The following is a 23,067-nucleotide window of genomic DNA, read 5'->3' on the forward strand; positions in this document are numbered from 1 at the left end:
ACCTAAGACATTTAAATTGCATATACTCATATGCACATATATAGGGATTTAGAGTCAACTTTCAATTAGCTTCATTAATGTAATAGAAAAGTCAGCGTCCTCGGGGTCTTTCATTTACATTTTGTTCTGGAAAGATTTTCATTTCTAAAACATAATTGCTCTCTTCATTTTGTGTGTGCGGGATTAATATTAGAGATAATATACAGCCCACAAAGCAAGCAGATTCAGGTGATAGAAAGTTGGCTCCAGGCTGGAAATAGCTAAAACACTGAATATATTCATAGCTTGTTTTCTTCACAGTGAAATCATTCACTTACACTCTCAGGGCAGTGCTTGACATTGGATTGAGGTGGGATGCAATGGTAATCATTTTCCTGAGAAGATTACAGTCTAGGAAATGAAATGTATATGGTTCACCTCATCACATACCCTGGCATGTCTCCATTTGTGCAGAGCCATTTCCCATGCATTCTTAGGCAGGGGGTGGCATTTCCCATTATTTTTCCTTAATACACCAACTAATATTTAGGCAGCATCTCAGATGGTGGGGCCTTTTCCTTCCAATCCACAGATGCCACTTCGTGGGGCACTGACAGCTTTTACAAGGTGCAGAATGGCTAACATTATCTAATACAATTTAGAGGATTGTGGGGCAGGAGGAGACAATTTCACAGTTCATTCATGTTAGAAATGTTTCCTAGCATGTAAACTTGCATGCTGCCAAACAGAGCAGAATGGATCCTGTTTGCAGCCTCAGGTCATTTATTTGAAAATGCCATCTATGGGTTTGTGGGTTTAGAGCTGTCCCTTAGGCACGGCTATTTATATGTTTGGGCAGATTCTTCAGAACAGTAGACGATATTTTTGCTCAGGAATGAATTTCATGAAATAAGCTGTGATTGCATTCTGGTTGTGTGTTTGTGTGGATAGAGTTGACTGTCAGTCTTTCCTGCTGAATAGGGATGCTACTTGCTATTTTATGACCTATTGGAAATTTAGGGAGAGGAAGGAATGGAGTCGAAGGCTTCATAAGGTTTTAAATGTTTATGGAAATAAACAATACCGAAACAGTTCTAGAATCTCCAAGCAGCAGCAAGTGGTACAGTTTTATTGTGTTTGCTTTGTGGTTTATCACTATCTGTAGATTGGTTTTTTTGGGGGGGTGGGAGTGGGGGCAGGGAGGGTTGTTGTTGTTTAATGTCACTGCAGATTATGTTAGTTTCTAATCCTTTACTGCTCTGCCACATTTTTGTGTGATATAAAAATACTTATAACTGCAATTATCTGATAAAGTCCTGAAGACTCCAACAAATGATTAATAACCAATGACCTTAGTTGCAGCTGGCTCAGCCTGCCTGGTGGAAGCAAGCTGGCTGGCCTGTCCTCAGACTCTACACGGGCTCCTAGGCCTCCTTCACTTCTTTCTTCTTCACTTTCAGGATTCTGCTTACTGGGCTCCTCTTCTAGTGCTCAAGCCTCTTCTCTTGTGGCACAAGAAAGAGCTGATGCCCGAGTGAGTCCATGGAGCTTGCACCTCTGCTTCCTCTTCACTGTGTCCTTTAAACAGGGCAGAGGCTGTCCTCCCTAAGCAAACATTCCGCTCCCCTCATCGTGGTGTTAGTGTTCTTCGTGTTGCCTAGGTTCTGTGTTGTCTTGACCTGCCTATACAGGTTGTCTTTATCACTTCTCTTGCTAGCTTTCTATTGGGAAAGATATCAGTACCTCTGATTTTGTAATTCCATTACTACAGATTCACACTTGCTTGCTTGAGGCCCCAATTCTTCATATTTAAAGCTCTAAGCCCATGTGTTGAAGGCCTGGGTCTAAGCCTGTGGAGCCATGTGGGGCAGTGGAAGCTTGGGAGGTGGAGCCCTATTGGAAGAAGCACACCATTAAAGGTGTGCCCTTGAGGGGGATGTTGAGATCCAAGCTCCCTCACTCCTCACCTCAGTGTGTGTGTGTGTGTGTGTGTGTGTGTGTGTGTGTGTGTGTGTGTCTGTGTCTGTGTCTGTGTGTGCACATGCACCTCCTGGTTGTCATGAAGAGACTGCTACATGTCCCCACTGGGGCATGCTAGTCCAGATCAATAGAGCCAATAACCAAGAACTGAAACCTCAGCCTCTGTAAACCAAATAACCTTTCCTCTTTTGAAGTTGCTTAGCTTCCGTGTTTGTTACAGAGATGGAAAGCTAAAGAACACACTTTCTCTCTCTCTGTTTCTCCCTCTTGCCTGTATTGTTTATCTGAGTGAGGACAGGAGCGTTGAGAGAGTGAGGGAAAGAGGAGGTGGGAAAAGTGTTATGTGGAGACAGATGAGAAATGAAAGTGCTTACCCTGAATATTAACCAGTTAAATTTTTCATTTTGCATTTTGTTTCTATGGGTGTAAGAAATCGCCTCCCTTTTCCTGACAGTAGGACAGTAAGTTTGCCTTATTCTGAGTCAGGTAGGATTGTGCTCTTATAGGAGGCTTTTGTCGGGACAGTGTTCAAACCTGTTTCTAATCCCACCACAGTTGCGTACTGCTGTGTGCCTTGCTCACTTTGCACTACACCCAGTGGTCCTCTTTTTGCCTCATACATTGGAGACTGTTTAACTTTGGGAGCATTGCCTGGGATTCTGTCTTCCTGTGTTGGCACGGCTACCATCTCCTCTGATAGGGCCGCTACCCTCTCTCCAGCAAGTCGTCTCCCAGCATTCACCCTGAAATCATCATCAGTCAGTTTTAATACAGTATAATTCTCATTTTGATCACAGGGCTCTTCACTAATTGATTTTTTTATTTGTTCATTTTCTGCACGTACCCTTCCCCCTCCAGAACGCTAATGCAAAGTGAACTCCTACCTCTTCAAACAGTCCTACACCCAATAAAAGCACAAGAAATGTGTATTGAAGTCACTGAAACTGACCTTTCAAAGATAACTTTCCAATCTGTTCTCACAAACTACATCCCTATGTATAGGGTCTTGAGCTAGAACCCGTGAACATTCAAATTCTTTACTTCCTTGGGGCTGTTAGGTACCTGGCCCTATTCCTACATGTAATAATTTGCATGTAGGAATTTATTTCCATGAATTAATCTTAAACGACACCTTAGAAAATATTCATAATCTAAAGTCTCTGATAAATGGTTATTTTAAGCTTTTAAATAGAATTCACTAAAATTGAATGAGTATGTTCTTCTAGGTACTTATTGGAAAAAGCTTGTCTCAACTGGTCATCATATCTGTTCTAGAGAGTCAGTGAGTGCCACTTGCACCATCTGATTGTGTTACCACTGCTGAGGAAGGTGCACTTAGCCCTCACTGGGCTGCATAGGCAAATGTAGTCTTTAAATAAATGTGTATAGATAGACAGCGATAGATAGATAGATAGATAGATAGATAGATAGATAGATAGATAGATAGATAGATAGATAGATACACACATATATTTTTAATAAAAGAGAAAAGGGTAAAAACCTGAGCCCATGGATTGGCACATTAATTCAAGTGTCTTCTTCCCCACCCCACCCTTTTCATAAAAAGATTCCTGAGACCACTGCTCTACTATGAGGACAGATTTTAAGACATCTGGGCCCTTTTCTTCTCCAATCTCCAGAAGAAGGCAGATCTCAGAAGGCCTCTGCACTGCCCCAGGGACAAGACTTGAGAATCACCCTGGTTTTCATCTCTAACCACTCTTAACCCTGGACAGTAACCCACTCAACTCAGAACCATCTCTCCCCCTAGGTTGCAGGGGGTTTAGCAGTTCACCAGCAGAACCATGGTGAATGAACAGAGTGGCAGTCAGTAGTCCCCTACACCATCATGTCTTCCTCCACTGCCCTTGGCTCTTGCTGACCTGCCCACCCCTCAGTCCTGGTTCTCGTGATTCTCCTCCCTCAGCAAGTTTGCTCAGATCCCAGGCCCAAACTAGCCAGCACAGCAGCCCACCCCTGCCCACCTACCAGGGTGTCTATCTTTGCTTTCTTCCCGGCTCATTCCTGGACCTGCCTCTCTGAGCCTGATAAGCCCACTCTACATTGCCTTTGGTTGTAGTTAGATCTCTCTTGTGCTGCTGGCACTCAGCGCTCAGTCTAGGTCTTCTGGTTTTTCCATTGTGTGTGTTAAGACTGGGAAATATTAACCAATATTTTAGTTATTGTCTTGTTTTCCAAAGTTGCAAATTTATGAAACCCTTGTTCATGGGGCCTTCAGAACAATAGAGTGCATCTTCTCTCCCCCACCTTCCCAAAGTGTCTCTGAAATGACACATCCCTAAAGAATCTTGGCATCTCTAACTAGCAAAGTGCAGTACTCCTGAGATGACTCAGGCCTCCCTAATCATGCTATCCATCCAGATAGTGAACTCACACCCCCTGTGGCCCACAGTCCAGTGGAAAGAAAGCAATTACTAAAGCAACTGTTTACCATTCTAACAGTTGGATAGTTTCAAATTTTAACTAAAAGATTCCACTTTTAGAATAATAATAACCTTTAGCAGTTGTACGTGGTAATTCTAGTTTATAGCATCTCTGTTCTGCTAGAGGTCAAGGGGCGGGCTAAGGTCTCAGAGAATGACGTGTACCCTAAGAAATGGAAGACCATAATTACTGTCCAGCCAGCCCTGTCTCTAGACCCACTGTCTTGCCGTCTATTTTGTAATCCAATGAGGAAGAGCTGCCTGTTGTTTAAATATGAAACCCCAACAGCATGGGCAATTAAAAGTGTACTTTCAGCCCTTTACTCCAGTGCTGCTTGATGATTCTGAAGCCCTTACCTCAGGAGCTGAACATGCCTTCCATGAGCCTGAGGATTTCCACTCCGTGTGTCATGCAGGCAGGCAGTGTGCAGATGAGGAAGCGACAGAGTGGAGGGGAGAGGGACGTGTACCAAGCCTGCCGCAGGGAAGGTCGCAGCTTTACAAAACTGGAGCGCATGCGCAGACTCCACTTCTGTGAGAAGTTGCCCGTTTCTGACTTGTATTTCTTTTCATTTCTCTTGTTAATGAAAAACATTATGCTTTTAAATTGATTGAAGTTAAAACATGTAATTTCTCATTTTAGCAATATATTATGTTTATTGGCTTTTGTAGTTTCATATTATGATGTTCATTTACACATAAAAACCCACTCAGTATAATAAATATCGTGAGTCAAATGCGCAGCCTGTTTCAAATGACTCCAAGGTGAAAAGCAAACAACTCCTAGCTGATTTGATTGAACTAATACGAACATTATTGTTCTATTGACTCTTTCTTGCCCATTGACTTTTAAAAGGCTTTACATCCCTTGCCATCCATTAAAGTGAATCAGATGCAATTTGGTGCTTTGGATGAGAAAACACTGTTGGGTGTTGGGTATGTATATTCATGAGGGAAAGAATCATGTATACTCTTAAACATACTTATTAGGAAATACTCATATTTTGCTGCAGACAACTTCTTTGCTCTTGGTTTTTGAGTTAACAGTAGTGACTCTGAAACATCACATGGACACATAGCTCAGTAACGAGTAAAGCCAAATGGTGAGCTGTAGGTGGCTTTATTATCCCTTACTGAACATAACTAAAAACTAGATCTTACATAGCTTCGTGTGTTTTAGTTCATGTGTGTGACAAGTACACACTGTGCTGATAACGCTTCCTCTTGTGGATGGGCTTCATCCCTCAGCTGTAGATGATCCTTCCCGTAAGGGTTGGAACTAGAGGTTAGGAATCTACTCCTTGGCCACTAGAATTAAGAGAAATTTCTGTCATAGTCTGGTCAGTGTTTTGACTTGGTAAAGAGTACACTTTCCTTGTTGTTCACAATTTGCCCTCCCCCACACTCCTTAACTACACTTACTGAAAACAAAAAGTACCTTCATTCTGAAAGTTAATTCATATTAGAAGTCCCTAACCCTAAACCTTCATTCTGCAAATATTACTAATCCATATTAGGAATCCAGAAAAAGCTCAGATTTTTGCCTCCTGAACTCATGGAAGAAATGGGAAACAAAGTGCCCCATGTGACAGTCTCTACATCTGCTACTGAATTACCAGATTCCAGCATTAGCCAAAGAGTGCTGTGGCAAGGCTCGCAGTAAATGAAGACCTTATGTATTAGGGGAGGAATGGGTCTGTCAGTTTGAGGGATTGTGAGGCAAAGAGCAGATTAGCTGATTACTCATAGTCAGAGGGCAGCTTGGTGAAAAATGTGCAGGAAACCGTAAGTGCGGGTTTGTGCTGATCTAATGATATTCTTAAACAATAACATTCTGCTGGTGTACTATAATAAAGCACTTGGCCTGCATTTTTAAATCATCAACATATTTCTAGTTTGACCTTAAAAACCACTTCTGGCTCTTCTCTATTAAATCTGTAGCTTCTGAATTAAGAAAAAGCACCATCTAGGATGCCATGGCGGTGGCCTCACGGCGAGCATGCCTGGCCTTTCCTAAGCTGGCGCTTGCTTGCATGGCTTCCCTCTGACATCTCTCCACTGTTCCTGCTTTTCTTTCCAAACCTGACTTTGTGCTTTAAGTTTGCCAAAGCCCCGTGAGAGTCTTCGGGAGTCTCAGTCACAGAAATCTGTCTTCTAACAGCCATGTGTAGTGGCATGCTCATCTGTCCTCATCAGCTTTTATTGTCATTTTTCAGCTTTATACTGAGATTATAATTTATGAATAAGTCTACTGTTTTTCCATGGATGGTAGATGAAGGGGGGAGGGTAGTTTAAGTTGCTCATTCAGTCATAGCGAGGAAATGAATTACTTTTATGTTATATCATTGCAGATATTCATCAGAAAAATTAAGGAAATTCATATTTTATACAAATAAACATGAGATATGAATAGCACACATGTAACTAACTTGATAAAGATGGACTTGCATTGCCAAGAACTGTCAGAATAAAATGTCTCTGGTGCCTTTAAACAATGTTCTCACATCTTAGCATTCATGCCTAACATGAGGGAGGCATGGTTTGTTTTAAATTATCTTCTCTTAGTTTGCCAATGGGGGCTTTATGTAATTTCATGTAACAAAACTTGAAAGGAGCTAATATTTGCTGTCTGAACACTTGTGCCTAAGCCCAGTGCAAATACTCAGTAGCCAGGGCTTGAATCGTAGATGATAACAGTTCAAATTATGGTGGGTGGGTGGGTGGGTGGGTGCGTGTCACGCGCGTAGACTTACCAGGATTTAGCATGGCTGTGGACTTTTCCTATTCTTAAATTAAGACTCCCAAGTTAGGGTAAGAGCCACTGAAGAAACAAGCCAAGGGAAGAACTTCTGAGCTGTGCCTGGTGGGGTAGTTTGCGTGTGTCTTGGCGTCCTAGCATAGTCATTGTCTTCAGTAGTTACTGATGCTATTTGTCAAGTGTTTCCAGCCCTTCAGACTTCTAGGCACACATTTGGTTGGCACTTACACTTCCTTTTTTTTTTGGCCTGCAGCCAACCACCCCACTCATTATAGCCAATAAATTAGTAACAAAATTGCTTCAGTTATTTTTTGGCATTGGTACATAGAACAAGTGGGTTTTGGAGGTGACATAACATTCTGGTTAAAGCCCAACCTGGCAGTAAGTGTGGGTTTGTATCTTTGTGAAATTATTTAACCTCTCCAAGCCTCACCCGTTATCCAAAAGTAGGCACTTACTTCCTACTTCCGGGTTTGCTACAAGGGTTTAATGAGATAATTCACAGGTCTCTCATGAATATCTTCCTAAGTGATAGAAGAAACAGTGATAGCAGGGTATCACTAGTAAATTGAGAATAGAAAGAAAAAATCAGAATATGAGGGAATTAGAGAGGTGATTTAACCCAGAGTCTCTTCAAACTCTACACATCTGTGCCAGGGAAGCAGGCTCGGCACAGCACAAGGCATTCCCTTCCATCATCAGACGAGTCCAACACTGGAAACCCTGATGCCAAGCTGGAGAGAGCTTCCCTCTGCTCCTCTCCCAGAGCGGTACATTGAACCACTGCCCTTTCACATGGGCCTTCCTTAGTAGCGTGTCTGAGTTGTTTTGTTCATGCATTCCTGGTGCTGCCATAGTCCTAACCACCTTCCTTGGCACACTGTTGGGCTTACCCCATTGGTGTCCTCTCAGCTGAACAAGGTAATTTAGATGTAATCCAAACTATGTGGACTACAGCTCCCCTTTACCAGGACACTATGCTTTATGGTGCAGGTGAGTCATGTTCACATTTTCAGTTCCCCTGTCTCCCTACAGGCTTACATTCAGTGTTTAGTCACCTAAACTTCTTACCATCTTTCCCTTGGACTGTTGCTATAGACTAGTAGGGAGTCTCCATGCATCACAAGTGGTTTTTTTATACCATAGCCCTTTCCCCATGGGTTAGAGTGACCTTTGTAAACATAGATCTGAGTCTACTCCTCTTATTAAATAAAACCTTTCACTCACGGAATATAGACCGCAAGGTTGAGTGGCCTGGTCCATGCTGCTGGTGCAACCTTATTTTATACTGTTTACTTTATAAGGGTTTGCATGCCAGCCATACTGGCCTCCTTGCTGCTCAAAGCTGCCTGTGTTGGGTCTTTCCCTACACTGCCTTCCTTACCTCTTCATTTGCCTAGTTCACACCCTTCCGGCCACTGTGCTACTTCTCAAGCATTGTGCAACATGAACTTCATAGTAGGTCTACGTTTTTGTATGATTCATTGGTTGATGCTTGTCCCGCCATCCATATTATATGCTTTAGAAGGACAGCACTGAAGAATAGATTTATAACCTCGGGGTAGAAAAAAATTCCTAAACAGGTCTCTAGTTTCACAAGCCATAAAGGAAAACATTAATAAATTCTATTATATTAAAATTGGGAACTTTTTAAAGAACACTACTTCAGATAAAAGACACACCACAAAATAGGAGATATTTGCAATACAAGGGCTTGTGTCCACAATATAAGTACAAAACACAAATCAGTAGGAAAAGATAGAGACAAACCAAAAGAAAGGTAAAGTGGCCAAGACTGATGAGGGGAATATAAATACCCTGCTTGGGATGCTGTGTATACACTGTGGAGGGTAGATGTGAGTGTACCATGTAAATGCCATAGTGGATATACATACCCTGCCAAAGAGGTATGAATATGCTGGCGAGAGGCTATAAATACACTGCTCGTGGATGCATAGATGCATTGTCTAGGGGTATAAACTGCTGGGGGTGACTGCACTGTCTAGGGTATGCAGATGCACTGTCTGAGGGTATGCAGATGCACTGTCTGAGGGTATGCAGATGCACTGTCTGAGGGTATGCAGATGCACTGTCTGAGGGTATGCAGATGCACTGTCTGAGGGTATACAGATGCACTGTCTGAGGGTATACAGATGTACTGGGAGGTGACTGCACTGTCTGAGGGTATACAGATGCACTGTCTGAGGGTATGCAGATGCACTGTCTGGGGGTATACAGATGCACTGGGAGGTGACTGCACTGTCTGAGGGTAGCAGATGCACTGGGAGGTGACTGCACTGTCTAAGGGTATGCAGATGCACTGTCTGGGGGTATAAACTGCTGGGGGTGACTGCACTGTCTAGGGATATAGAGATACACTGCCAAGGGAGGTAAAGTTGATATAACTGCTTAGGAAAACTGTTTCATACAAGCTAAACATATCATGGCCTTTTATCCAGCAATAACATTCCTTCGTTACACAGCCTGTTAAAAGCATACATGTGTGCATCATACATAAATGGTTGAGGGTCCACTCCACCTCCCAAGAACTGCTATTAAGATTATTTTTGAGCAAGGGGCATCAAGATCATAATGGGGAAACCTGCAGAGATAACCAAACCAAACTAGTGGGAAGTTTAGACCAACACCTATGGAGCCTCCACAGGACTGGACTGGACTAGGCGAGACAGTTGTGTAGCTTGATCTGCTTGAGGGGCCCCCTGGCAGTGGGATCAGGATCCATCCTTGGTGCATGTGCTGGCTTTTTGGATCCCACTACCTAGGATGGGACACCTCGCACAGCCTTGAGGCAGGGGGAGGGGCTTGGACCTGCCCCTACTGAAAGTACCAGACTCTGCTGACTCCCCCTGGGAGGCCTTACTTTCTTGTTGGAGAGAATGAGGGGTGGGGGTGGGGGAAGGCTGGAGGGGGGGAGGGGAAAGAGGGAGATCTGTGATTGGTATTTAAAATGAATAAAAAAATTCTTAATAAAAAAATTATTTTTAAGTGAAAGCAGTTGAGCTATGGAACAAAATTTTGTCTTAACTTTCCTTATCTAAAGCAGAGCCTCCTGAAACCCAGCTATCCTTAGCCCCATCCCCCTAAGGGAATTCCATTCTAATTTAGCTTGGTAGACACAGTCATCTCCATTAACATCAAAATTCTAATAGGCCTTCCAAACTTCCCCATGGAACCCCTGGAGCTCCTCTTCCTGTTAGGTTGTTCTGCAAGCCTTTATCTCTGGTTATTCAGTGTGCCACTCATTACTGAGGGCCTCCCACATGCACTGTCAGTAAAGTTTGACTCCTCCTCATTGTGTACTGTCAGTTGATCTGTAAACCCCAACAGAGCTCACACAAACACACCCATAACAGCCCCAAGCTGGAAAGAACTGGTTTTGTATGCTGGAAGAGATAAGTAAATTGTGCTGTATTCACAGACAGAATACTAACTACACTCTAAAGCATGGATGAACTTGGCAAATACAATATTTAGAAAAGACTCTTGATAGCAACAGAGTACACATACTGGATGATTCAAACTGGCATTTTGAACTGTAGTATCGCCATCTGGTGGCCTTTGAGAAAAAAAAACATAATGACTAGGAGAAGCAAGAGGAACTCCTCCTTCCTGCCCCAGGGGGTGGCTACAGCTTGCTTTGGTCTCCTACCTGAATTGTGTCTTTATTACTTTTACACTTTTCCATGCGAAGTTCACTAGTAAGGGTGAGTGCAGTTCCGGGGCTGATTCAGTCCACACGCTCTTATAATACTGCAGTGTCTCTGTCTTTGTGTTTCACAGCTTTCTGCAGAGTGAGAACCATATGAAGGCTGAATAGCTGCTGCAGTAACACTGAATAATTGCAGTGACTATGCTAGCCTGGCCACTGGGAAGAGTTATTACCCTCCCTGGGAAGCCTAATTGACTCTCGCAGGAATGGCCCGTGCCACAAGATTATTCCTTCTCAAATGTTTTTAAAGTAGCATTTTACCATCATATCTGTTTAAAAGTCCATTTGTCGCCCACATTGACATCCTATCACAATATTTTTCATTAACTGAAATGTTACAATTAACACATTCTGCAGCTACTGGGGGGAAATTAATGTCGTCAGCGGTGTACCCTGTCAGCCTTCTCCGCTCTTTGTTTTCTGTGCAGACAGTCAACACTGTGGGGGAAGGAGAGACGAGGGGGGTGAGGGGGACAGGGACAGGATGAGGACATTGTCCTCATTCACCTCACAGAGCCTTTCTTTTCAGCATACCTTGTTTTATTTGAATACTAAAAATAAAGGTATAACCAAATTTTCAAAGGAAAAATGGAAATCACTATGCAAATATGGTTTCTGATATCCCAACACATGTAATGATGAAAATGATACCTGTGGTTATCCTTCACACAAAGCTGAATTACAGCACTGAATTAAAACCCACCTACTCTCTATGCTCTTCTAAATTTCACAGGAAGGTTTAAATGAGTTTTTATTTTGTATTCTAATTTTAATGTAATTAATTCTCTAGTTAGAAAGGGCTGCAGTTTTCTGCTCTTAACTTGCCAAAGGCTGAGTTAGAATGCACTTGGCATGCCCTTTCTTGGAAGACTTCTAGCGATGCCCTGGAAAGCTGCTTCACTCAGAAGCTCTGTCTGGACTTTGTAGTAAGAACTGCTCAAATTTCCACAATGCGGTAGATTTTACTATGTAACACCATGTGGCAGGAGTTGACTTCCCGTGTGTCTTCACTGGCACAGTCTGCACTCTATTCATCTTCTTATGGCTGTTCGAGACAGGGTTTCTCTGTTTAACAGCTCTGGCTGTAGGGAACACAATCTGTAGACCAGGCTGGTCTCAAACTCACAGAGATCTGCCTGCCTCTGTCCTCTGAGTTCTGGAATTAAAGGTGTGTGCCACCAGCACCCAGCTCTTACCTCTTTTTTTTTTTTTTTTTTTTTTTTATGGACTATCCAGGCCCATCATGCTCAGAGAATAAGACAGTGTGAGAGAGTTTTCACTTTACCCTTACTTGACTTTGAATATTTAGGGAAAACTCTCAGTTTGCAGATTTAGCTAATGGCACTACAATGTCACTCTTCTCTGTTTAACATCCAGCTTTGTTAATCAAGAAAACCATAGATTGGCTCTTTGCATGTTGATTAAATTGATTACAGCTGTGGGCCTTGATAGCAGGGTTGTTTTTTTTTTTAAGTGTCTCTAATTAATCAGACAATGCTTGATTGGCCTTTTCTGTTTTGAGGAGATAAACTGCCTTCCTCAAGAGTTTTCACCCCGAATCATTCTCCATTACAAGGTAAAGAAGTGAGTCACCACCTCAGTGACTTTTTGGTTCCCTTTTATCCTTCAGCAACTAAAAAATAAAAATAAAAAGAAGAGAAAGAAGCAGAGGGGAAGGGGAAGATGGGGGTAGGAAAAAAGGATCCTTTTGAAAAATAAATTAAAATTTAATATTAAACTTCACATACTCATTTGAACACAATTTTGGGAATGAAGAAAGTCTGTGTCCCCCTCAAAGCTGTTGGGGTGGTCTGCCCTCCACAGGAAAGGGAAGCTCAACTCCCCTGCTCTAACCATTCTCTGTCAACTTGTGTCCTTTGAACTGTACATTGTTTTCTTTAGATTCCACTTTCATGAATGAGTTTTTACATGACCACCCACTTTTAGTCATATGTCTAGATGAAACACCTGTCATTCTGCAGACACAAATATGAGCGTTTCTAGAAACGCTGTCAATATTGAAGACCTGAAATGCTTTGCTTTCATCTTTGGAATCCATGCATCAAGTGAAGAAGGCCACTAGGACCTTGGCTTAAATGGTGGGAAACAGTGAGAAAAGCAACCTGTTTTCCTATCCCTTTCCCATCAGTACATGAGTCTATAAAGCACTGTGTCCAATAAGCACTGGTCACCTTAATCACTGGCTTCAGATATTTTTAGACACATCAGAAGTCATCTTGGTGATCTCATCATGTTAGAAGATCCTAAAGAGAGAGATTCTAACTTTAAAATAGAAAGTACCTAGGGCTAAGGTGAAACTGAGTGGCAGAATGTAGTTGACAAAGCTATGCTGGCTGGCCACTGAGCCAGCCTGAAGGATCTGCTTATCTCTGCCTCTCCAGCACTGGCATTGCAAGTGTGTATCTCTTCAAGCCAGGGGAGGACGACAATCAGCAGTCCTACTTAGCTATAAAGACCATAAAACATCAATGGCCAGAACAGAAAGATATCCCATTGGTGTAACAGTGGCACTCTTATCTTGGGGGTAATCATCAGCTGTCTAATTGGACTAAGATCTGCTCAGAAGGAAAGAACTCATGCCTGGTACTGTAAACCTAGCTAACTAATGGTGGCTGGGGGGTCACAGACCCTAGAGGAGAACTTACTGATGACATTTCCCTAAATCAGTATAATTCTCACTGTATTCTAAATACTTACAGAGTGCAGCTCTCACCATTCATCAAAGAAGCTTCTTTTTGCAGCAGGTGGAGACTGTTCTATTCTAGAGATCCACAGCTAGTCAAAATGCAGAGAAGTATCTTTGGGATGTCCATTCCCAAGTGATACATTATAGCTAGAGTTTTCCTGCCTGGCCCACGGTCAGGCAAATCTCTCCCACCCGCCAGTCCCACAGCCGCTCAGACCTGACCAAGTAAACACAGAGACTTATATTGGTTACAAACTGTATGGCCATGGCAGGCTTCTTGCTAACTGTTCTTACAGCTTAAATTAATCCATTTCTATAAATCTATACCTTGCCACGTGGCTCGTAGCTTACTGGCATCTTCACATGCTGTTTGTCATGGTGGCGGCTGGCAGTGTCTCTGACTCAGCCTTCCACTTCCCAGCTTTATTCTCCTCCTTGTCCTTCCTATACTTCCTGCCTGGCCACTGGCCAATCAGTGATTTATTTATTGACCAATCAGCAACACACTTGACATACAGACCATCCCACAGCAATACATCCATGTTGCAACCCCTGTATCTTAACAGCCAAGTCCTGTCCACCCCCATCTTTCTAGAGGTCTGCTCAACACATTTTAAACTTCCCATTCTAGTTGCTTTTCACACCACAGCAGACAAGGAAAGCAGGAGGCACATATGGCTGGCTCATACACTTACTGTACAGTGCTTCCCAGAAAACTTTGACCCATACCTCCAGAAGACCTGTGTGGTACAGAAATTTTTTGAGATCCAGAAATACATAGCAGACACATAAGAGCAGCCTCTGACCTTCTGAATTGGAAGTTTGCAGTCCATGTATATTTTGCTAGAAAACTGGTCCAGTTTTTAAAAGAAATGGAATCTCCCCTCAAAACTAAGGTATTTATCAGTCCCCGCCCCCCCCCCCGTCTCTTTTTGACCAGAGAAGACTTTTAAAATCCATTTTTTTCAGTGTATAAGAAACAGTCATTGGCAGCAAATGAATGTTACTAGGTATTAGACAAGCGTTGCTGTGAACTACCAAGTTCTCGACAAACCTTCTGTGAAAAGCATTTTATTAGATTGCTTCCTTGCCCCAGAGCTTTATGGTAGCAGGCAGCTGAGCACCCCAGTAGCCACCTAAATGTACACCAGATTATAGACAGCCTCACTGCAGGGGGACCCTTTAAGAATACTCACAGATTAGCTGATCAGCCAGTGAGTACAGCCCCTGTTCTGTAGTCATTTTCTGTCCACTAGGATGCTTCCTCCATCAGACCATAACTCTCTCAGGGCAGGAACCTGTGTGTACACACAGGAATGCCATGAAATCAGAGGTCAGGGGTCAAAGGACACCCTCAGGTGCTGATCCTCACTTTCCACCCTGTTTGAGACAAGATCTCCTATTGTTGTTCACCACTTTGTACACCAAGTTAACTAGCCTGTGAGTTTCTAGGGATTATCCTGCCTCCACCTCCTTTCTCTCCGTAGGAGAGCTGGGATTACGGGTGCATGATACCATATCTGGGGCTCCAAACTCAGGTTCTTATGCTTGCATAGAAAATATCTCATACAATAAAAGATCTCCCAATCTAAAATCACAGTCTGTCTTAACTGAGAATATTGTCTTCAGTTCTACCAATATCTGATTCAGCTCTACTCAAATAATGTCCACTCTCTAGCACATGCATTAGATGGACCAAATTTTTTTTAAATTATTATTTCTCTTACCAAAATTTTAAGGTCAATCCAGTCTTATTAAAATTCATAAGTTAGTTTTTATTCTTCCTTTGCTCTGTATTTTTGTGTGTGGTATTTAAAATGATTCCACTATCTTGACTCTTAAATAAAACACTGTCTGAAGACAGTTCCCAGCATTTACACATGGGCCCAGGAGCTCTCTCCTGTTTCAAGTAGAGGATGTGTTGGGAAGCCTGACTGAGGCCTCAAGAGCAACAGGGAAGAAGAAGCATTTGGATGTGCTAGGAGAGCAAGCCTGATGGAAAGGAAAATTGACTAAGAAGCAGAGGCCTTTCCGTAATAGGGTGAGGTCAGTCCTTTGCAGGAAGAGGCGATGGTCAGAGCTGAAGAAACAACCAGAGTGTTGACAACAGGACAGTTGTGAGAATGGCTGAAGAAAGAACAAGAAGAGAGTCCAAAACATGGCTAGCTAGGGTAAGAAGCTCAAGAAAATTGCTCAGAACTAAAACTATGATAGGCACCTGCTCTGCTTACTTTCTGGTGCTTTACTAAAACACTGACCAAAACTAACTTGGGGAAGAAGGGATTCTTAGCTTACATATCTGGATCAATATCTATCACTGAGAGAAGTCAAGGTAGGAACCTGGAGGCAGGAACTGAAACAGACCACAGAGCAGTTCTACTTACTGACTTCCTTCCTATGGCTTGCTCAGCCTGCTTCCTTATACCATCCAAGACCACCTGCCCAAGGGTGGCACCACCCACAATGGGCTGTTCCCTCCCATATCAGTCATTAATTAAGAATCTTCCCCACAAGCAGGAACTATCAAGAAAAATTGCTTGCTGGCTTGCTCTCTGTGGTTTGCTTTCATGGCTTACTCAACACACTTTATTTCAACACAGGGTCACCTGCCAAGGGATGGCACTGCTCACAGTGGTCTGAGTCCTCCCACATCAATCATTAATCAAGAAAATGCCTCTACAGACATGACCCACAGTCTAGACTAATAGAAGCAATGCCTCAGATGAGGTTCCCTCTTCCCAGGTTGTATCAAGTTGACAATGAACTAACCAGTACAGTTCCTTGTAATAGAATCTGAGCTGGAATTCCCGTTCGTTGGGTATTTTTTGCTTGCATAGTAGAAGGTGTGGATGTTTAAACGAATTGATCATGAGTAGCACAAGCACATACAAAGAGGTAAACAAGTGAGGTACAGTTACTTGGCCACTGGCTGCTGTTTAACAAGTGACAAAAAAAGAATGCTCTTGAAAAAATACTAGTAAGAATAAAGCATTTTTCTAAGGGTGTAGCTCAGTTGCAGAGAATTGAGTAGAATGCACAGGGCACTGGATTGGGTTTGATCTTCATATTAAAATGGAAAAAGGAAGAGAAGGAAGAGGATTACTTAAGAAAATGGCATAAGCTGGACCAGCATTTCTCACAGTGTTCTGTGTAGTACCAAGAGACTTGAAGTTCTGGAATATAAATGGACACAGTGCCACATCATCTGTCTTCCACTTGAGAGATTCATGGTATTTTAAAGATTGTGAAAGGTACTTCAAGAAAAAGTCCTGGTTGTTTTTGTTTAGCCTATGTTTAGTTAATATGCAAACCTTTTATTAAATTATAGTTCATAAGCTGGTGGTGGTGGTGCACACCTTTAATCCCAGCAATTAGGAGGCAGAGGCAGGTGGATCTCTGTGAGTTCGAGGCCAGCCTGGTCTATAGAGTGAGTTCCAGGACAGACACCAAAACTACACAGAGAAACCCTGTCTCAAAAAAAAATAATAATTATAGTTCATAAATGGATTGCCCAGGAAAAAGCCAAACAAAAGAGTTACTTTAATTAAACTTTTAATTGTATGATACATTAGTTATTTTTCTATTGCTGTGATAAAACATCATGACCAAGGCAACTTATAGAAGGAAGGGATTATTTGGGGCTTACAGTTCCAGAGGAGTAAGAGTCCACCACCACTGTGAGAAAGTGTAGCAGCAGGCAGGTATGGGGACTAGAACAGCAACTGAGAACTGAGTGCTCACATCTCAGACCACAAACAGGAAGCAGAAAAAGCAAATTCAGAACGGTGAGAGTCTTCTAACTCTCAAACCTATCCTTAGTGACATACTCCCTTCAGCAAGGCCATCATGCCTCCTAAACCTCCCCAGAGAGTGCCACTAACTGGGGACCAAGTAGTCAAATGTCATAGCCTGTGGGGAGCATTTCATTCAAATTACCACAAATATAATCTAAATCCATGTAAAAATACTATAAGTTGTCAATAAAATTCTAGTCATTGAGAAAGCTAATGTCATATGTACCTTGCTCCAGCCCCAGGCTACAGGCAGGGCTCAAAGAGAAAGCCACAGCGCTGAAAAACTAAGATTTTTTCTAACTGAGGGGTGAGGAAAAATACACATTCACACCTGTTCTCTTGGTAGTTACTTTTCTTTATTCTCTCTTCATTCTTCACAGCTATATATATGTATAGATAGATTGATAGATATTCAACAGACTCTTTCATGTTGAATAGAGGAGTTACATTTGAAGGTCACATTCCATTTTTTAGGGGAAAAAAAAAGAGGCATCCTGACAATACACATGTAATAAATCTTAACTTCCCAATTAGTGGGCTGTAACTTGCACCTGCAAAGAAAGAACCAGTCATTTATTACCTTAATTCTCTTAGTATGAGCTAACTTCGGCACTGTCCAAGGCACAGAGACACTAAAAGCATCTTAAATCTTAAAATATATTTTTTTCTGTCCTGTGTGTAACTTTAGGTCATAAAAAAGGGAAAATTGCAACTCTTTCTCAGGGCTATGAAGTACTGAATTTAGGAACTTGTGCTGAGAGTTAATCAGCCAGTCCTAGGAGAGAGGCTGGTACTACGATGAAGTTGCTTTGCATCTTTAACCTTGGATCAGCAAATCAGACAGCTGACTATATGTCCCTGTGAGCTGGACTGCAGCTAGCTATGTGTCCTTGTGAACTAGACTGCATTTCCTGAGAACAGTTTATCTTAAAACCCATTAGCAAGGCACCTGCTCTAAAGTTTTTTTGAAGCTGGTACAACCTAATGGTACACAAGAAACCTGTAACTGCAATTCTCAACATTAAGATTAAAGGAATTTGAGCCAGCCTGGCTCCTGGTATATCATAAATCTGAGCATCTCCTAAGTGTGGCTCACAGGCTTTGTGTGAAACAACAGGCCTAGCTATGAAACATCGTTTTTATTCATCAAAATTATACTGCTTAAGAAGAAATCACCTTCCTGACAATCCACAGATATAAATGCCCAATAGATTAAATATATTTATGAGATAAACACACTATAATACAGGCAGTGAGGGATTTCCCACACCGTATACATCATATCAGGTACCAAAGGTACAGCAGAAGCAGAAGATATTTCGGAGTCTGTAGTCTTCTGGTCTTACCTAAAACAAGATTGATCCTTCAGGGATTTTCCTCTTGGTGGACTGGCACCTGAACTTCAGTTGTCACATGCTGCACCTCTGACATGGCCACCAGCAGACCTCTACCACAGATAACTTGAAGAAAATATGGGTGCACTGCTGTACAATGTGGTTTAGGGAAAGGCTTTCTAAAGACAGATGGCCTTAAAACAATGATTAATACATTTGACTACATGAAAATAAAAAACATATATATAGAGGGGAAAAAACTAAAGCAAAAACAAATAGCCAAACAAAAATAGAGAAATTATGATATAAGATATGAATATGTATGGGTAGATTGATACATACATATATACATACAACTATATGCATATATATGTATACACATGTATATTTACCAAATGGACATAAATATGAAAGTGCATTCAAATCTGCTTATACTAAGGATTAAGACAAATCAAAACTACCTTATGAGAGTAGTTCTCATAGATCAGGCTGGGAAGAATTTAAAAACTTAACATGATGTCCATGTAGTTTTTGCTCTGGGGAAACTGTCATTCTTGCACATTGCTGATGAGAAAGCAGATGGATGTTGAGGGCATTGCCAATATCTAACAATTGCCCCTTGTTTAGGGAATTTGTCAGTGTCTAACAACACCAAATATGCCTTTTGTTGTGGGAACTTACCTTGGAGACACACTTCCAAGTCTGTAGAAGAGATGAGATCCCAAAGGTCTTCCCTGTGGTGCTCATTGCAGGTACAAGCATTGAAAACATGCCCAAATGTAGGATGGAGTTGCAAAGCCTGAGGAAGAGCTCTGTAAACATGAGGGAGAGTTTCCAGGATATATTACAAGCTAAAACTTAAAAAGAAATAAAGAAACTACAAAAGAACTAACAATAGCATGCTGCTTTTGCATAAGAAGAGGGAGGTGTTTTTTTTTTTCAAGAAATATATGTTTATAGATACACATACTTGCATGCAATAACAGTAAAAAAATAAAAGGCCATGAATTTGAAAGAGAGTGGGATGCATATATGGGAGGATTTGGAAGAAGGAAAGGGAAGGATTATGATCTCAAATTTTTTTTAAAAGAGGAAAAAGGTATGTTTGGGCTTTCTTTTGCAAGCAAAGCATTACTCTTAACAGAGTGGGTGGGGATAGACCAAAGAGGAGAGTCCACAGGGATGGATAGAAGGATCTAACTTTATCTGAACACATTATTCTGAGTATTTTGATTCTTCAATTGTTAATGATTTATTATTCAACAACATTAAAAAAAATATAACTCAAGGAAAATGGAGAGCGAAAATCCTGACAATGTACTATGAACAGAAGCAGACAATTTGCTTTCACATGAATAATACGTCCAGACTGAAGAGGACCAGAGAGGGCTAACTCAAGAAAATTTTGAGCATGGTATTTTGACTACAAGGAAAAAAACCACGGAAAGTATAGAACTCTAAAGAGCAAGTGTGTAGTACGCTGGAATGTTTGTTTGTGTTGTGTTGTTTTGTCTGTTTTCACTTGGTTAATGTTTGTTTCACTTAGCATGTTGGAGACTACTCTTTGTGTGTCTATAACCCAATACCCTGGGGAAAATGGGAGCAGGTTTACTAATAAGAAAAGCTAGAGAGGAGAGTGAGCATGTGGTGCTAGATTATTGTTGTAGGAATTAGTACATGTTTCTGGTTAGAGATGAGTAGCCATCAAATGTTTCCAATAAAGAACCAGATAATGAACACTTAGAAGACAACAGTAGCTGGGTGATGGTGGCGCATGCCTTTAATCCCAGCACTCGGGAGGGATTAAATCCCAGGTGGATCTTTGTGAGTTCGAGGCCAGCCTGGTCTACAGAGCGAGATCCAGGACAGGCGCCAAGCTACACAGAGAAATCCTGTCTCGAAAAACCAAAAAAAAAAAAAAAAAAAAAAAAAAAAAAAAAAAAAAGACAACACTAGATGTAGACATTACTGGAATGCACACATGTGACAGTAATTTGATGAAGCATCATTTGTGGATGCTGAACTTTGAATTTCATATAGTTTTCGTATCCTGTGGAACATTATATCCATTTAACCATTGAAAATATAAATTGCTAAATTAGTTTGTATACTATACAAAAACAGACTATGAAATATAATTGGCCCATGGGCCATGGTTTACAACTTCTGATTGACCAATTGATTAATAATAAATATAATGAAATGGTCTTTAAAAAATCCTTAGTAAATAATATGCACAAATTCTTTGTAGTTCTTTTGTTATTTACTTTTAAATTTGAGGGGGTTTTTTTAACCACAAAATAAAGACCCATATATTGTCCACACCTACAGCAGAAAAGAAATAACATCAAGTCATTGGCCCAACATTCAAACAAGGATCACCATTCACATTGGAAGAATTTCCTAGACCAAGAGTAAGACACACACACACACACACACACACACACACAGTGGAGAGTCCCTGGTCAGAAATGGGAAGAAGGTCTTCAGATGATATCATTCTTTTCTCCTGCTCACCTGTTTTTCAACACTTTTATTAAGAAATGAGGTCCCTGGGCTGGTAATGGGCTTTGTATATGACCTCATGATTTTATATAGTACAGGATTTTTTGGTCTGCTATAATTAAATGGACTAAATAAAAGGTACTTATCAGAAAATGTCCCATTAGCTTGAATGTCTGTGACAAATCCTTTCTGATGTCCTTAATGTGTTACTATGAAATTAAATTACACAGCATGCTCACCTCACTCATTTCAGCAACCATACATAATCTAGAGATAGCTGTAAGCAGTGATTGAAAGTCTCTTAAAATATTTCAGGTAGAAATTGAGTCATTTTTTACATTAAAATACTTGTATACTTGGAGAATAAGTGGTTTGCAGAAGGAAAACCTCAGCTATGTAATCCAGTGAGCATTCTGCCGTCTTGTACTGGTTTAACTCCAGCAAGACCACGTCTCCACCTTAGTTTATCATAGTAGGTCAGGCCAGCACATGGGCTTCCTTGATCAGTATATCGAAACTGAAATTTGCTAAGTGATAACTCTGTACCCAGATCCATGCCAAATGGGCTTGGTCTAATCTGTAGGCAAAACTCTGAAATGTTACCATCTTTCTCCTCCCTAAAGGTCAAGCTTAGCAACATTAAGTGATTTGGCTAATCTTTTACTGTAGGGAACAAGGATCTGGCCCTGGCCAGAGAGCGGGTGCTCTTAGCTTCTGGTTAAAACTGCTTCCCATTGTAGGTTAAAGAAAGTACAAAATACAGAAATTTAGAAAGAAAATATTGTCATAATAATATGGTCCTGTTTAAAAGAAAGGAATAAACAGTATAGGGTGCTAATATCCATGCAACAAATAGGATTGTTATTGGAAAATCCTTTCTGTTCCCCTGCCTTCCCACTTCCACCTAAGCAGCTCAGGAGCAGGTTTAGGGATGAGAAGCATTGGACTCGTGCCTTCTAGACAGCACCACTTGAGTTGCACCTGCCCAAGAGTCTAGCAGGGGGACAGCAGACTGTGAGAGAGGAGGAGGAAGGGAAATAAAGGTGGCTTCACATCAGATCTGAGGCTGACTTCTGCTCAACTCATGTGGAGAACACTGTCATCCAAGACAAATCACACGTGATTGTGTCAAGCTTTCTCACCCAAGATCAGAAAGAGGATCTTCTCTACTGTATTTCTTCTGATTTGCTGAAATGGTTTCCTTTGGGGGGAAAGTGTGCTACAGGCTAGAGAAGTGGTTCAGTGGATAAAGGTACTTGCCACCAAGCCTGGGGACTTGAGTTTGATCCCAGGGACCCACAGCAGGGAAGACGAGAACTGACTCCCACAAGTTGTCCTTTGACTTCCACATGCACATCATACACACACAAATATTTTTTTAAAGTAAACATACTATATTTTCATGGCACTAATAATAAACTTTTAATCATTTTTATCTTTTATTTTTGAGATTATAGTGTAATTACTCATTTCTCCCTTCCCTACCTACCTCCAAGCCCTCCCATATACCTCTCCTTGCTCTCTTTCAAATTCATGACCTCTTTTTTCATTAATTGTTGTTACATGCATATATGTATATGCATATATATTCCTAAATATAACCAGTTTAGCCTGTATAGTGTTACTTGTTTGTATGTTTTCAGGGCTAAACATCGGTATTGGATACTGAACTGATAGGAAGAGAAATGGTTATCATTTAGCTTGTGGATTTGATCAAGCAATTTATTGGTTAAGTGATCAACTCCTTATTAACCTTGTCACAAAACTGAGTATTAATTCTCATTTTTCTTACTGGAACATGAAGGAAGATAAAGTGTTCCTTCGTAAACCGCAGAG

The 23,067-nt window shown here is 41.4% G+C and overlaps 1 protein-coding gene across 8 annotated transcripts in view; it reads left to right on the plus strand.

Moving 5' to 3' along the window:
- The window catches only part of Cfap20dc (CFAP20 domain containing), a 240,785-nt gene that overhangs the window by 199,408 nt on the left and 18,310 nt on the right, over positions 1–23,067 (plus strand). The window lies entirely within an intron of this gene.

The sequence above is a fragment of the Peromyscus eremicus genome, chromosome 9, assembly GCF_949786415.1.
Source record: "Peromyscus eremicus chromosome 9, PerEre_H2_v1, whole genome shotgun sequence".
Classification (NCBI taxonomy): Eukaryota; Metazoa; Chordata; class Mammalia; order Rodentia; family Cricetidae; genus Peromyscus; species Peromyscus eremicus.